Source organism: Mus musculus, chromosome 12, assembly GCF_000001635.26.
Source record: "Mus musculus strain C57BL/6J chromosome 12, GRCm38.p6 C57BL/6J".
Taxonomy (NCBI): domain Eukaryota; kingdom Metazoa; phylum Chordata; class Mammalia; order Rodentia; family Muridae; genus Mus; species Mus musculus.
The window spans coordinates 21,033,653-21,048,815 of record NC_000078.6 but is presented as its reverse complement, the minus strand read 5'-3'; the positions used below and the strand labels follow the sequence as shown (position 1 = coordinate 21,048,815).

Below are 15,163 nucleotides of genomic sequence, written 5' to 3'. Positions count from 1 at the left end.
CAGTCAGAGGCTTTAAATACAGGGGCTGAAACTTCTCACTTTATAAAAAACTTATATATTAAAAGTAAAGATACCACGGTATATACATGCAAGCAGCTTTGGTCAGAGAAAATGAACAAGGGAGGTGGAGCCATGCACAGGAAGGGCTTGCCTGTCTGCTCTCCATCTTCTTCATCCTCACAAAGTCAGCTGGGATCATCAAATAAATCAGCTGGTCTAGGTAAGATACTGAAAAGTCCTGTCTGGTGTCCTTAAGGGCCTTCAGGCCCTCTGTGGGCAGGGAAGGAGCCCTACAGCCGAGAACACTTGAAACCTTGGAAGGAACCAGCCTGGACTGGATGGGGAGGGACATCTATTGGATCAGATAGAGGAGGGAGCTGCATCCACCCAGATCAGGTGAGTGTGATGTGCTGCCTGGACCCAGGTCCCAAGAGAGCAGGAGAAATCACGGAGAAATCCACTTTTGCAAGCAAAGCTGAAGATGGCAGGTCAAGCCTGTGTTTCTCGCAACTTTGCAAAAGCCCATTCCCCTGAGAACTGGCTAGCACTGCTGGGGTCACACTGCAGCAACCGGACAATGGATGGGTCGCTCTTGGCACCTTTGTTGAATTCTTCCAGGGACATTTTGGGACATATGCCATTTTGAAGCACACAAGTGGTCAGAGGACAACTTGTAAGAGCTGGTTGTCCTTTCAAGGTGTAGGTCATGGGGATTGAGCAATAGCCATGAGGTTAGGTTTGGTAATGAACTCTGTGGCCTGAAGTAAGCTGATAGCCCCACCTAGAGGCCTGGAGAGCCACCACGATCTGGGGCAGCTGGGGAGACAGGACAAATTATGACTGCAGGTCAAATTACACTTCTGTTACTGTGATAAAAATCCCCTGACTAAAAGCAACTTAAGGGAGGAAGTTTTCTTTGGTTTACAATTCATCACTTCAGGAAGTCAAGGCTTTAAAACCTCACAGGGCAGAGAGAATAGAGGTATGAGCACCTGGCTCATAATGATACTCTGCACTTTTTTTCTGATACTCTTCTTTTCCCTTTATTATACTGTTCAGGCCCCCTGTCTAGACAATAGTAATGGGATTTCCCACATCAATTAACCATCAACACAACCCCCAACAGGCATGCTCATAGACTGCCATGATCTAGATGAGTGGTTCTCAGCCTTCCTAATGCTGTGACCCTTTAATGCAGTTCCTTGTGTTGTAGTGACCCTCAACCATAAGATTATTTTCACTGCTACTTCATAACCGTAATTACACTATTGTTATGAATCTGAATATGAAAATTTGTGTTTTCTGTTGGGCTTATGCCACCTCTGGGAAAAGTTCATTTGATCCCTCAAAGGGGTTGGAACCCATAGGTTGAGAACCACTGATCTAGATAATTCTTCAGTAAGATTCTTCTGAGCTGAGCAGTGGTGGCACACATCTTTAATCCCAGTACTCAGGAGGCAGACTGGTGGATCTCTGAGTTTGAAGCCAACATGGTCTAAACAGCAAGTTCTAGGACAGCCAGGGCTACACAGAGAAACCTTGTCTCTAAAAAACAAACCAACAAGCAAAAAAAAGACTCTCCTTTATGGCTGGTGAGATGGCTCAGCAGTTAAGAGCAGTTGCTGCTTTTGCAGAGGGTCCTGGATAAAGTTCCCAGCATCCATAGGGCGGTTCCCAATCATTTGTAACTCCAGTTCCAGGGCGACCCAGTGCACTTTTCTGGCCTCTAACATATTACACAAACATACATTCAGCTAAACGCTCATGTAGAAAATAAATACTAAATCTAAAATAGTATAAAAATAAGAATTAAAAAAAAAAGACTTCTGAGGTGATTCTAAACTGAGTCATGTTGACAGTTAAAACTATCACATCGCCCCCTCGTGTAGACTCTTGCCAGCTTCGGGTGTTGAGAGCTATCCTCCTTTGCTGTCCTATTCTTGTCCTATTCTGTACCAGTTTCTCTGACAGCCCAGACTTCTCATCTCTTGAGTGCTAGCAAGTGGCCCCTGGCTTACAGGGCAGAGTATGCGCTCAATGGCCTCCATCTTGAGACACAAACAATTGGACAAGTGCACAGTGCGTACGCGGTCTCCACTCTGAAACTGGTGAAGGTCCTGGCTTTGACAATCAGAAACAATGGCCCTCCATGTTAAGTGTGCCATCAACATAGTGCTACTTTAGCCTCACACCCACGCCAATGGGCTTATCCCCATTTCACAGAGAAGAAAGGCAAGCCTGGGAAGTGGGCAAGCCTCAGTATGGTCTGTTGGAACACAAGCCTCCGTGTCAGAGTACACAAGAGAGTAGAGAACACTTTAGAAAATGGCTGAAAGGCAGCACCAGGCAAGAGGCTGCATTGCTTTGTGTGCGGACATGTTTTGAAAAGCATTTCCTTGATGTCTGGAAAGCTTTTGCTGTCTACAGTTCCATGGGAGCCTTGAGTCCCGCTGAACCCTGTCCTCAGTTCATCTGCACAGAGCACTGGAGGCTGTTCACTGCTCTTTCCTATGCATTAGCTTACATTCAATCTAAATGCAATCTGGGGAGCCTTTCATGCCTTAATGCTGCATTTCCTGGTCCCAACCAGTCTTGGCTCTACAAAGCCACAGACTGGCAGAATTAACTCACCATGCAGCTACCTCACCCTTGCTGAGGTCCTGTGAGAAACTCAGCCAAGGCACAGCAGGATCTCTCACCACCTCACCTCCTCCTGAGACCTGCCTTTTTGATCTGTGGTAGAACCTCAGAGTCCTAGGTACAATGAGGCTCAGTGGCTTCTATGTTTGATGAGCTCCATGAGTATCTGGGGAGCCTCACATCCCAGGATGATGGCCTGGCGGGCATTCAGAATCTTAAGACTCAAAGCCCCTTGATTCAGTGTCTCGCCCCTCAGCCACTAGTATGACCTTGCTCCCCTCCGAATATATACTTGAGGAAATAGTAAGACCAATTGTTTCTGTCAACATGTGTGCTAGCTAATTTTATGTCAGTTTGATACAAGTTATAGTTATCAGGAAAGAGGGAGCCTCAGTTTCGAAAATGTCTGTATAAAATGTCTGAAGGAAAACCTGTAGGGCGTTCTCTCTCTCTCTCTCTCTCTCTCTCTCTCTCTCTCTCTCTCTCTCTCTCTGTGTGTGTGTGTGTGTGTGTGTGTGTGTGTGTGTGTGTGTACCTCCCTCCCTCTCTCCCTCCTTTACCCTGTTTTGTTTATTGAAACAGGGTTTCTCTGTGTAACAGCCCTGGCTGTCCTAGAACTCACCTTTTAGACCACGTTAGCCTTGAACTCACAGAGAGCCTCCTGTCTCCTATGAGCTCTGATTAAAGACATGTGCTACCATGCCTGACCAGGGAGTATTTTCTTAACTAGTGATTGATGGAGCAGAGTCCACCCCATTGTAGGTGGTACAACCCTGGGCTAGTGATCCTGAGTTCTATAAAAAAGCAGGCTGAGCAAGCCATGGGGAGCAAGCCAGTAAGTAGCAACCCTTTCATGGTCTCTGTATCAGCTCCTGCCTTCAGGTTGCTGCCCTGTTTGAGTCCTACCCTCACTGCTTTTGATGATGAACTGTTATATGGAAACTGTGAGTGAATAAACCCTTTCCTCCCCAAGTTGCTTGTGGCCATGGTGTGTCACCAGAGCAATGGAAACCTTAACTCAGACAACACGGATGAAGCCTACAGCTCAGAGGGTCTACTGACAATGCCCAAGATTATAGAGCCCTAGGAAGGGTGCAGGATGCAGGCTAGGTGTACCTGACCCTGAATTCTAGTCTCCCTCCCTCAATCAGAGCTGAATCAATTGGGCTGGAAAAGGGCAGTCCTGCATAGGGAAGAGAGTGTATCCCAAACAGCTCTGTGCCATCAACAGTTTCACAGGCTCACCTACTCCCCTCTCCCAACCCTCAACCCCTCTCCCCACCCCCACCCCCTCTCCCAATCCCCTCTTCCCATCCCACCTGCTCACTCCTGCCATGTTTCATACCTTCATTGTTTGTGTCCATCTGCCTGAAGATCTTGTCTGTTCACTTCTCGGGCATGGACTCGTCCTCGGGGATCTTCATCACACAGGACACCATCTTGTAGATGGCCTGCAAAGGGGCATCTGTGAGTGTGCTCTGGAGGATGGAGGGTGGGTTATGGTCCTCGCTCTGCTAACCAAGGAGCATGGACAGGGCAGAGTCAGGGCCCTTCTCTCATCAGAACAAGTCTCACAGACAAGGTGCTGAGCAAAGGGAGCCAGGAAAGTTTAAGTGACATTCAAGAGCACAGGATACAGCTGGGGCGTGGAAGAATGGAGGGCTCCTTGGTTCGGAGTAGAGGGGAGGTTGTGGGGGAAACCGTTTGTCTGAAAGGAGGTTCTTTGGTGGGGATCTGGGAAATCCTGGAGGGAAGGTCAAAGGGGAAATACATTGATCCCTGCCCACCCATGGGTCCTGAATCTGCAGATTCAACAAACTACAGGTGGGAAATAGTCTAGAAAATGAAACTGGAGGTACACAGTTTCTTGTTATTTCCCAAATAATACAAATTATTATTAACATCTATAGCTATTGTATTAGGCACTGTATATAACTACTTTACTTATTTTATGGATGTATGTAATTATTTATTTGGGGGAGATGATCTCACGTGGAATTCAGTGGACAACTTGTGGATGCTGGTTCTCTTTCCCTACCATGTGGGTCTTAGGGATTGAACCCAGGCTGCCAGGCTTGGTAGCAAGCACCTTTACCCACAGAGTCAGCCCACTGGACCAAATACAGAGATGGTTTAGAGCACGGAGCAGGAAGGATGCAGGGTGCACATAAGCATCGCTCCTGTGAAGAACTGACTGCTGACTCATCCTTTACTGTGTCGTTCTGATTTCTATAGGAAGCCCTATAGACAGCTAATGTGTGTGTATGTTATACATGTGTGTGCAGATGAACACCCACCCGTGCAGAGGCCAAACAGGAATACCGGTGTTCACAGTATAACCTTTTCTCTATCACTGAACCCGGCTGGGGCTTACCATTTTAGCTAGGCTGCCTGCTCAGCAAGCTTTTGGGACTCACTTGTCCCCTAGTTCTAGGGTTTCAGATATGATCAGCCACTACTGGCTTTTCCGTAGGTGCTGGGATCAGAACTCAGGTCCTCATGCTGGGTATCAAGTGTTCTTCCTCACTGAGTCATTTTCCCAGTTCTTGCTTTGACAATTCTTAATCACCTATCTGAGCCTCAGATCTCATTAGAGGTTAAAAAAAAGACCCATTTTATAGAATTGTGTGAATAAACCTGATGGATGAGCTCAGCTGGGACCTGATGTCCAGCAAGCAATCGATAGATGCTTGGCTTTTATCGTTACTCTCTGCAAAGACAGGCAGTCCTTAAGTACACCAGGTACCAAGTGGGCAGAGGAATGACCTGGTGTATGGGGCCGGGGATGGGGGTCCTGGATCCCTGCACTCCCCATGCTCCAAGCCCTGTCAAGTGCAGGTACCTGCACTATCTCCAGCATTTCACTGCAGCTGATGTAGACATTGCTGTCTAGGTCAGACATGCTGAAGGCCCACTTGAGCTTCTGTTCCAGCTTGTCCAGGGAGGTCAGGCTCAGAGCAATGATGAACACTCAGAAGTTGATAGTGCCGTCACTGTTGGTGTCAAACATGTGGAAGACATGTTCAGTGAACTTGGAGCTGTCTCTGTAGGGGAAGAAGTTGGCCTAGATCTTGAAATTTTCCACAGTCAAGTGGCCATTGGGACACTCATTGAGGGAGCCCTTCTACCATTCCTTAAGCTCATGGTCGGTGAACTCCCTGTGTTTCCGCAGGTCCTGCAGCACCTCAGGATCCAGCTTGCTGTTCTGCTTGCCCATGGCAGCTGGCAGTGGAGACTAAACCTGCAAGGCCAAGACACAAGGTGAGTTGTGGATACCTGAAACCCCAAGTCTGGCTTCCTATCACACCCTACCACCATGCTGGCTAAGCAATATTCTCTGTTTGTCCAGTGCCATCCATTACAGCAGTGGTTCTCAGCCTTCCTAAAACTGCAACCCCTTAATACAGTTCCTCATGTTGTTTTGAACCCCCAGCTATAAAGTCATTTTGTTGCTATTTCATAATTGTAATTTTCTTATGGTTATGTATCATAATGTAAATATCTGATATGCAGGAGCGTCTTAGGTGACTCCCTGTGAAAGGGTCATTCCATCGTCAAATGGGTTATGATAACACAGGTTGAGATCTTCTGGGCCAGAAGAACTCAAGACCATGATAGTGCAAGCTCTGACTTTTAGCATTTCCAGGATGGCTCGCCTTGGAGGTACAAAATGCTTCTATATAACATGGCAAAACCCAGAACACTCTAGGAAAGACAGAAAGAATATCTTTTTATGGCTAAATACAGTCTCCTTGGAACATGCATGCAGAATCGTGGTATAAGGGGACAGGGAGAGGAAACCTAAAATCAGTGGAAGGAAGCTTTGTCAAATGTCCTGTAAGGGTTACACAAGAGTCAGGATTGAGACAAACCTCTCAGCTCATCAGCTTGGGTCAAAGAGGTCTCATGGACCCAATCCTGACTCTTCACTTTGAACAGCTAGTTCTTTTTCTCGTGGGGGACCCGGTGTGTTTTTTTCTTTCCTTCTCACAGATACATTTGCTGATGCTGCATAGTAAATAAATCTTGCCTGCATAGGCGGATGTTAGTGGTTCACATTCTTAGCTAACACAGCTAGGGTAAATTTAGAACTAGGTTGACACCCATCCTGAGTGGACTCAGGGATGATACCAGAGAATAGTAACATGGCTTTGGCCCTTCAAAGTTCAACTTCATTCATCAGCAACCCTAATTTTATAAATGACATTTAAAAACCCCATTCTTATCCAGATTTCTGGGTTAATCTGGGTAAGTAGGGTTTTATGTGGAGCCAGGTATTAAAGCTTTGAATCATGTTTACATGGGGCTTCTAGACACTCCAAGACCTCCCTGTCCCCCTCCATATAATACTGGGAGAAGTTACCAGCACATGCCATGCTGTTTTTAACCCTAGAAGAGACACCTGGGAAGCTTATGGGAGTCCCCACTCTTTATTATGCCTATGAGATATTGCTCTGCCAGGGAGATCTAGAATTGGCATCAATCGGTTGGTGAATGTCGATATGAATGTTACCAGCTGAAACAGCCCCCATGGCAATTCAGGACTATGCTTCATTGGCCAGCACACCCCACTGCAGTCTCCTACAAGGCCCAAGTGTGAGATCTTGCAGTGATTGGCCATTGGCCATTAATATTCGTTCACTTCCCTACCTCAATTTTGATTTCTTTCTTTCACAGTAACACATCTGCATAGCTCAGTTATTTTTGAAATGTGTAGAAGAACTAGTGTGGGTGAGTCTCCTCTACCCAAGTCCCAAAGGAAACCACTCTGAACTGCTCAGAGGCTTATGAATTCTAAGCACTAGGTGCTAGGTCCTGTTAAGGAAGATGAGACATGAACTCAGTATTACCTGCTACCGCCCGTCTTCTTCACCTCTTTCCCAGGCTGTTAGCGTTCTATGTACATATTTTATTTACTTATCTACACGACTAGGAGATATTTAAAGTTCCTTGTCCAACACAGACATATGGCAGCTTGATATTGCCTTTCAAAGCACACATTTACTTATCTAAACATGTCTTCCCCTGTACAAACAACCAACTCAAATGTCCACAGTATCTTGATCAGAAATAATCATCAACTCAGGTAGCCAGGTGCTACACATCTGTAATTCTAGAACCGGAGGGTAGAGGCAGGATTATCAGGAGTTCAAGGTCATCTATGACTATATAGCAACTTCATGGCCAGCCTGAGCTACATGAGACCCTGTCTAACAAAGTTATTTTAAAAGAGAGAGAACAGGAAATCCAGTAGTGGTGCATGCCTTTAACCCCAGCACTCAGTGACAGTGCAGACAGATAGGAGTACAAGGAAGGCTACCCTGGGCTACAGAGCAAGTTCTAGGATAGCCAGGACTACACAGAGAAACCCTGTATCTCTCTCATAGACACACACACACACACACACAGACATAAACAAACAAACACACACACATTGGGGGAAAAGAGAGAGAGAGAGAGAGAGAGAGAGAGAAAGAGAGACACAGAGAGATCTACAAATGGAAGAAGATTATGTACAAGGGCATGTGGCCATTGCTGCCATCTGTGAGAACAAGGTTGATGGGTTTGTGAGTGGAGGCCTCCTGTGGAAGAACTTACTGGAAAGGTAAAGTTGACTGAAGTGGGGAATTGGCTGAATGGACAGGTACCTTGTAGGACCTTTTGTCATGTTTCCTTTGTAATTTTATTTGTTTATTTGTTTTCTGAGATAGGGTCTCATGTAGCTAGAAAGGAGTGACAACATTACGTTTTTCTCAAAGCAGTTTATTCCGGAACCTTTCAACATGCATGCATGAATCTCTCTCCAGGAATAGTCTCTTGTGTCCTTGCCCCCAATCGCAATCCCTTATATAACCTCTCAACCACGCCCCATCAGCCCAGTCCACGTAACAGCAGTCCATTGGCCAGAATCATCACTCATCATATGGTCTGATCTTGCATGATTGTGCACCTGCGCAGTTCTCACGATGGTCGTGGATTATTTTCAGGTGTATGAGGAAGTCAGGTGCAAGTCATAAGACTTGGCTGCAGTCCGGGGTGCCATCTTGGGACTGCTGCCACACCCACTCCCCACATCTCCCCCTTCTTTACTTATTTGCAGAGAGCATGTCTGTCTTAGGTTGCCCCCTGTGGCAATGCCCCTTACCCATCATCGGGAGACAAAAAGCATTGGTTTGATCCCTGTCTTAGGTTGGTGACATGCCCAGGGAGTCTTACCCGTCATTGACTATTTCTCTAGCATGCCAAGCCACACATGAGGAGATTGTCCTGTTTTCGCTGCCGCAAAAGCCTGTATCATCAAGGCTTGGGCTCTGCACTGATGACTCTGCATGCGGCAGGTGCACCAGAAGGCCAGGATGCTGATTAATATCAGACACAGGGCAAGTCCATCAATTCTGGCTCACTCTTTCAAGTGGGAGACAGCTGTCAGCAATCCAAAGCTCCTGCAACACCTGTGGATAAATTATTCACTGCTGTGGCAGTTTGTAAGGGATATGGCCACACCCATGGCTGCGGTGGCAGAGATTGCTACAGCAGTGACAATGGCTGCAGCAACGCCAAAAATCCCTCTTAGGTCCAAACAAAGTCATAGCAGAAGGAGCCTGAACAGGCCAAGGTACAAAGCGAGGCATTCTAGTCACAACAGCTAAATGATATTCAGATGCATTCCAGCACATACTATCATAACAAATATCACTACTACAATTAACAACATTATTCTCATAACTACCATTATAAACATTAAACACAAAAGGAGGCCACATACAAACAGGCGTAGCCTGAAAAGAAACATTCCTACCTCCAGCAAATTGGAATACAGAAGTTTTAAACATATTAGAACCATTCCAATAAAAACTTGCATTGACCCAGGCCCCTCCCGCCACCATGCTTAAGGGGGAAAGATCAGTGCAACTACCATTCACTCCACCTAACAACCATACATTAAAAGGATTACTAGCTCCTACTTGAGCTGGATTTTGATATGTCCAATTATACCCTGAAAAGGAACTATTATGGACTGTACCTATATAAGGGGAAAATGAAAAATAATTCTTCACTGCCCAAGGTACTTTTCTAGATTGACAGCCAGTCCAAGGTGGAAGGGAATCACAAACACTCCTACAAAAAAGGGTCCATCTAGGTTAGGAGGGTATAGTGCTATTGCCCTTGGATATACTGGCAGGCCACACCCCTCGAATACAGGTAGCATTAGCTTTAGTAGATTCAGCTGAACACAATCACTCATCTGTGAAATATTTTGAATCATCTGAAAACACAACAATCCCCTTAGCTGAAGCAGCATAGATTCCCGCACTGGAGCTATCTCTCCATCCCATGATAAAAAAGGCAATTGTAGTGAAGCATTAGATGTAAAGAATCGAGGAAACACTTGTGCTGAATGCGTCAACGGCATGGTTTTCGGGAACACAGACTTAATTGCCCAACGTAGCTCTTCAGTTCTCACTAGTAGGAGCATTCCCAGCCACAGGAATATCCACGTCCTCATCACTCTGCTTGCCCTGAATTGCTCTTGTCAGCAGCTCTGGGATCCACAGCAGTTGTCGGTGATCCTGGGGAAACACACAAACAGACCCTCTCTCCCAAACCAACACTGGGGTCAGGGCCCTTCCAACAACCAGTCAAGACGTACACTTGGATGGGATAATTAGTTTGAGCTGCTACAAATCTCCCTTGTCCCAGCAGCATGTCTTGATCCCAGGCTGGCTGGCCGTTGCCAGCATTTATTGCTGCTTGCTCGTCAGCAAACTCAATGAAAAATGCCTTCCAGTCTAGATATTGGCCTGGTGACAATCAGGCATGAGCCAGATTCTGCCAATTGCTTGGAGTCATGTAGTAGAGGTTCAGGTTCTCTAATTGCGCTCTTACAAAAGCAGCGATGACACCTTAAGTAAAAAACCCCTTCCGCTAATCTTTGAACAATCTTCCAATCAAGCAGCTCATGATAATGACCTCCCTGTGCATCCTGAAATACAGGAAAGCACTGGGCTCGCAGTTCCTCCAGGTTTCTGAATGCAGACTACGCCCCAATGCCCTGTCAGGGGCTTACGGAGGCAGCCACGGCGGCCCTGGCCCTAAAGGTTCTACCTTCATTTTCACTTTCTCTAGACTGTCGGCTATGCTCTCCAGATTGTCCTCAGACATATCCCCATCACTAGAACTTCCTTCTGCCTCTGACTTTTGGGATCGCTCCTCTCTCACCTGATTCAGTGCCTCATTGTCCTTTTGGAGTTCTGCTCCACATCTTTCCTTATCCTCGATACAATCCTGTATTAGCTTCCACACTGGCAGCACCCCTTTAGCAAGAACTCCCTGTTCTTCTGCAAACTTCAAGTCCTTCCCTAACTTCTCCCACCTGAGCCCTGTAAGATGTCCTGATACGGAGAACCAAGGAGCGACCTGATCCACTACTTTTAAAAAGTTCTCCAGTTTCTCCTTTTTCAGCTCGATTCCTTTCACTTTCAGCAAGTCCTTAAGGGCTTGGCGCACTGTTTGACCTGAGGTTGAATTCCCCATGGTGCTTGGTGCAACTTGTCCCAAAATCGGGAACCTTAACTTGTCCCAAAACCGGGAACCTTATAGTCTCAATCCAAGAACTTAAATTGTCCAACTTACCTGAGAACCTTGACAGCTAGCTGCCCTGACTGTGATGAGTTCTGAACGTCCCCGTACAGGCCACCATTTGTCGCCTCCAATTCCAACCAGCAGAAAGGAGCAATGACACTACGTTCTTCTCAAAGCAGTTTATTCAGGAAACCTTCCAACATACATGCATGAATCTCTCTCCAGGAATAGTCTCTTGTGTATCTCTCTGCCCCCAATCGCAATACCTTATATAACCCCTCAACCACGCCCCATCAGCCCAGTCCACATAACAGCAGTCCATTGGCCAGAATCATCACTCATATGGTCTGATCTTGCATCATGGTGCACCTGCGCAGTTCTCACGATGTTCATGGCTTATTTTCAGGTGTATGAGGAAGTCAGGTGAAAGTCATAAGACTTAGCTACAGTCCTGGGCGCCATCTTGGGACTGCTGCCACACCCGCTCCCCACAGTACCTCAGCCTGTCTTCAAACTTACTATGTAGCTGAGGACAACCTGCACCCTTACCTTCCTGCCTCCCCTGTCTAGCAGTCACAGCTGTGAGCCACAAAGCCTGGCTCATTTGCAGTTTTTTTTTTTTTCTGATACAGGGGTTCTCTGTATATCCCTGGCTGTCCTGAAACTCACTTAGTAGACCAGGCTGGTCTCAAACTCAGAAATCCCCCTGACTCTGCCTCCCTAGTGCTGTGATTAAATGTCATTTGCAGTTTTAAGATGTTGAAATGTGTCCATGTGTTCTTTTCCTTTTTTCTCTTTCAAAGCTTTAAGAATATTTATTTATATAGTATGTTACAAATGTTTTTCTTGTTATATAATACTTTCTGAGGTTGCCTGGTACCTGCAGAGGCCTGAGTAGTATGTCGGATCCCTGGAACTGGAGTTACAGAAGTTGTGAGTCAACATGTGGGTGTAGGGAACAGGACTGAACTGAGGTTCTCTGCAAGAACAACAAGAGCCCTCTCTCCAGGATCCCAGTCCCCTTAGTTTTTATTTTCCACTCAAAGAAGAAGCATCCCCAAATCATAGTTGCCCAGCCTCTATCTCTTGACTGGTGGCATATCTAAGAACCTCTAAGTTGATAGAACACTATAAGCTAAGCCCTGTCTGGGAGGGGCTTCAGGAACAAGAAATAGAGACAGAGCCTTGGTGCTGGCACACAGCTCTAATCCCAGCAGTCAGAAAGCAGAGGCAGCCAGATGACTTTGAGCTCCAGGCCAGCCTGGTTTACAGAGAGAGAGGACCCTGTCTCGAAATCAAAAAACAACCGAAACACAGAACTAAGGTCTTGGAGGACCTGTGTAGAGGGGTGCAGGCTCTCTTGAGTCCCCTGGTGATGGCTGACTGCCAGATCCTCTCTTTTCTTGCTACATGCACTTCCTAGCTCACAGCCTTGCTTCTACCACGGTTTAGTGTCCTCTTTCCTTATCACCAACAGCCTGGGCTTCAACCACAAGTCAGCCAACCTCTCCCTTGCTCACTGGACATTGAGCTTGACAGGGTGGCCAGTGCTGGCTGGAAGTACCCCCAGAAGCTACCTACATCCAGCTCTGAACAGGAGCACACAATACCAACTTCTCCAGCCATAGAGAGTCTGCCCTAAGAGGACAAATGCGACTGCAGGTGGCTGATGGGTCACCACAGTCCTAGGATAAGCATACAGATGAGCTGCTCTCCATGGAGCCCACTACCCAGGGCTCTAATCCACACCCCAACATAGAGTAAGACCATATCATGACTCTTTGGGAAGGGATAGAAATGCCCTAGTTTTATTGTAGGTAATTCATTTTGGAAACTCAATTAACAAAACACATGTAAAGTTAAAGGAACCCTGGGAACACGGAAGTGGAGGTAAGAATAGGATAGCCAACAGTGGGAGGGCGGTACACCTAGTGATATTTGGTCCAAAGAATCCCTTAGTGGAGCAGGACAAGAGGTGCAAAAAGAGATGTCTGGGGATTATCCAGGAATATTGATGGAGAAGGAAGGGGGGAAGGAGGGAAGGAGGAAGGAAGGAAAGAAGGAAGGAAGGAAGGAAGGAAGAAATGAGGGAGAGGGAAAAGGAGGGCAGGGGAGGGAGAAGGGAACTGGAGTACCTAGAGGAAGAGACAATGAGCTGAGCCCAGGAGGTGGCTACTAGGATGTTACTGTCAGAGGCAGGCCCTCAGGAGGCCCTCAGGCAGGAGAAACAACTGTGAAACAAGGTAAGCAGGAGACCCCAGAAAAGAGGGCAGAGTTTGGCGTGGTAGCAGTTAAAAGGTAGAGAAGCCAGGTTGGACCAAGATGGGAGGTGTGGGGTCCCCTGCTCAAATACTAGTATTGGAGAGAAAAGACCTAGAACTGGTGAAGCCATGTAGCTCCAAGGCCCTCACCACTGAACCATTCACACAGGGAAACTTACAATGTGTCTCTGGCCTGGAGTTCACTTAGAAATGTCACCCATCAGTTACATCTTGCTAACCAGAGCACTGACCATCAGAGAGCTGCTGAACCTCTCCTAAGTCAGCCAGGACATGACTCCAGGATACCCAGCTATGGGATTGTGCCGCAGAGCCTCTGGGTCATTGTGTCTGCGTGGAACGGGTCTCTGGGGCAGGTGGGCAAAGCATCGGATGAATAGACAGACAGATGCACACAGGAGAGGTTGTGTTGAATCTGAATGTATTGTCAGGTCGAGCATCAGACTTTTTTATAGTACAGAGAATACCAGGGGTTGCAAGTCACATCAGGCAAGGTACATTGAAGTTTACCAGATACAAAGGAATGACTTCGAAAGGAATTGCAGGAACCAAGTAAATGTTCACAATAGAGATTAGCAGTCCTGCCTAGGATCAGCCTAGAGACAGGCAAGAATTTCACTCTTTAGTGTTAATAGCACCAGGGGGTTTTCCTCTTGGCAGGCCTCAAGAATAATGTAATGTCACGGACCCCTAAATTTCTAGGCCTTGCTAATTCGTATCTTATCTGGAGAATCTCCATTTGTCAGGAGAGTATACCGGTTTGCTTTAGGTATGGAATGTAGCCTGTACTAAAGATTTCTATCTCAGTGAAATTCCCAGGCTCTTTCTGCAGACCAGTTGAGCCACTGGCTTCGTCCATTGTAATGCTTAATTAGTTACCGAATAGCTTAAACTTCCTTGCTGTTTTCTCACAGGATTTTCTGGGATCTTGGAACACTGGGGAAGGCTTTCGCTATGTCAGAATTCAATCTTAAAAGGCACTTATAATAGGGTAATACTAATAGAGAGCACGTGGATCCATACACTAGACTAATGCGGGAATGGAAAATTAATGTATGGGTTAGAGAGAACGCCAGATTCCAGGAGGAGAGCTTTCTTGAAACTCTTGTTTCCTCATGAGCAGCTTCCAAGCCTCCGCCTGTCAAGCTGACTCGACTGGAGAGCATGGCAGGATTGTGCTGGTATGAAAGTCCCAGAGAGGGCAATGTGGAAACAGCTGCATTGCCACCATAGCCAGCCCTGTGTGTGTGGCTCCTCTTCATGATCAACAGCCCTGCATCCCACAGCCTTGCCACAGACCCTTGGTTTCCAGCTCACGCACGCAGCATCCACTCACCTCACTGAACACACATCACTGCTGTGTCTGTGATTTATCATCTAACAGATGCTACTAGAATACCAAACTCCTTGTACCTGCTCTGCAGATATCTGCCGGGAGGAGGCTGCAGTGCAGACAGCCTTGGAGGTGTTGGAGGAGAGGCTTCATTTCCCTTATTTCCCATTCCCTTCCCAATGGCTTGAAGATCTGCTCCTTACCAAATATTTCGGAGGTGGGAGCTCCAGAACACAGGGCTGTGCCTCTGCCCAGCCTTTGCCTCCTTCTTGGTATCAGGCTGCTAATTAGAATGCATGCCTTGCATTGGTTTTGGACATTCTTGCTG

General features: G+C 46.8%; 1 pseudogene; it reads right to left on the bottom strand.

Moving 5' to 3' along the window:
* Positions 1-430: 430 nt before the first annotated feature.
* The window catches only part of Gm5977, a 35,296-nt pseudogene continuing 20,563 nt past the window's right edge, over positions 431-15,163 (bottom strand).